Here is a 2,500-nt window from a genome sequence, read left to right as displayed (position 1 = left end):
TACATTTTTACGGATAGACCCCGTGAAACGCTAGAAATTGGCGGGGATGTGTCTCTTGTGGCTCACGGGGCTGTTAGGGTGGCACAGAAATCCCTCGGAATGGGAAAACGGGTCATTTTCGTGTTGCCACATTGCATGCGAACGGCATGAAACTTCCAGAGGCATTTGCAGCAGGAATGCATGTGCAGTCAAAAAAGTGAATATTTTTCACGGATAGACCCCGTGAAACGCTAGAAATTGGCGGCGATGTCTCTCTTGTGGCTCACGGGGCTGTTAGGGTGGCACAGAAATCCCTCGGAATGGGAAAACGGGTCATTTTCGTGTCGCCACATTGCATGCGAACCGCATGAAACTTCCAGAGGCATTTGCAGCAGAAATGCATGTGCAGTCAAAAAATTGAATATTTTTCACGGATAGACCCCGTGAAACGCTAGAAATTGGCGGGGATGTGTCTCTTGTGGCTCACGGGGCTGTTAGGGTGGCACAGAAATCCCTCGGAATGGGAAAAAACGGGTCATTTTCGTGTCGCCACATTGCATGCGAACCGCATGAAACTTCCAGAGGCATTTGCAGCAGGAATGCATGTGCACTCAAAAAATGTGATATTTTTCACGGAGAGACCCCGTGAAACGCTAGAAGTGGGCGGGGATGTCTCTCTTGTGGCTCACGGGGCTGTTAGGGTGGCACAGAAATCCCTCGGAATGGGAAAACGGGTCATTTTCGTGTCGCCACATTGCATACGAACCGCATGAAACTTCCAGAGGCATTTGCAGCAGGAATGCATGTGCACTCAAAAAAGTGAATATTTCTCACGGATAGACCCCGTGATACGCTAGAAATTGGCGGGGATGTCTCTCTTGTGGCTCACGGGGCTGTTAGGGTGGCACAGAAATCCCTCGGAATGGGAAAACGGGTCATTTTCGTGTCGCCACATTGCATGCGAACCGCATGCAACTTCCAGAGGCATTTGCAGCAGAAATGCATGTGCAGTCAAAAAAAAATTGATATTTTTCACGGATAGACCCCGTGAAACGCTAGAAATTGGCGGGGATGTGTCTCTTGTGGCTCACGGGGCTGTTCGGGTCGCACAGAAATCCCTGGGAATGGGAAAACGGGTCATTTTCGTGTTGCCACATTGCGTACGAACCGCATGAAACTTCCAGAGGCATTTGCAGCAGGAATGCATGTGCACTCAAAAACTTCTATATGTTTCACGGATAGACCCCGTGAAACGCTAGAAATTGGCGGGGATGTGTCTCTTGTGGCTCACGGGGCTGTTAGGGTGGCACAGAACTCCCTCGGAATGGGAAAAGGGGTCATTTTCGTGTTGCCACATTGCATAGGAACGCCATGAAACTTCCAGAGGCATTTGCAGCAGAAAGGCACGTGCACTCAAAAATTTTAATATTTTTCACGCATAGACCCCGTCAAACGCTAGAAGTTGGCGGGGATGTCTCTCTTGTGGCTCACGGGGCTGTTAGGGTCGCACAGAAATGCCTCGGAATGGGAAAACGGGTCATTTTTGTGTGGCCACATTGCATAGGAACGGCATGAAACTTCCAGAGGCATTTGCAGCAGGAATGCATGTGCACTCAAAAACGTCTATATTTTTCACGGATAGACCCCGTGAAACGCTATAAATTGGCGGGGATGTCTCTCTTGTGGCTCACGGGCGCTGTTAGTTAGGGTCGCACAGAAATCCCTCGGAATGGGAAAAGGGGTCATTTTCGTGTTGCCACATTGCGTACGAACGGCATGAAACTTCCAGAGGCATCTGCAGCAGAAATGCATGTGCACTCAAAAACGTCTATATTTTTCACGGATAGACCCCGTGAAACGCTAGAAATTGGCGGGGATGTGTCTCTTGTGGCTCACGGGGCTGTTAGGGTCGCACAGACATCCCTCGGAATGGGAAAACGGGTCATTTTCGTGTTGCCACAATTGGCATACGAACGGCATGAAACTTCCAGAGGCATTTGCAGCAGAAATGCATGTGCACTCAAAAACGTGAATATTTTTTCACGGATAGACCCCGTCAAACGCTCGAATTTGGCGGGGATGTTTCTCTTGTGGGTCACGGGGCTGTTCGGCTCGCACAGAACTCCCTTGGTCCACCTGATTCGTGCATACAGGCAGCAACTAAAACTCTGTAAACCTGCTGTGAGGACATCTAAACAGTGGACCAGTGAGGCTGTGGAAGATTTGCGGGCGTGCTTAGACTGTACTGACTGGGATATGTTCACGACTGCTACCAATAGTCTGGATGAACTCACAGAGGCTGTGTACATCAGCTTCTGTGAGGACTGCTGTATCCCAACACGTACCAGGGTGAACTTTAACAACAACAAGCCCTGGTTCTCAGCAAAGCTCAAAAGGTTGAGGTTGGAGAAGGAGGAAGCGTTTAGGAGTGGGGATAGAGACAGATTCAAGGAGTCGAAGAACAGGTTTAGCAAAGCGGTGAGAGAGGCTAAACGACTGTACTCAGAGACACTAAAACACC

This window comes from Petromyzon marinus, unplaced genomic scaffold (assembly GCF_048934315.1).
Source record: "Petromyzon marinus isolate PM22_M1 ecotype Great Lakes invasive population unplaced genomic scaffold, UKy_Petmar_22M1.pri1.0 PM_G_Scaffold_18, whole genome shotgun sequence".
In the NCBI taxonomy this organism is placed as follows: Eukaryota; Metazoa; Chordata; class Hyperoartia; order Petromyzontiformes; family Petromyzontidae; genus Petromyzon; species Petromyzon marinus.
The sequence above is the reverse complement of the archived record's forward strand: the minus strand, read 5'-3'. Positions refer to the sequence as shown.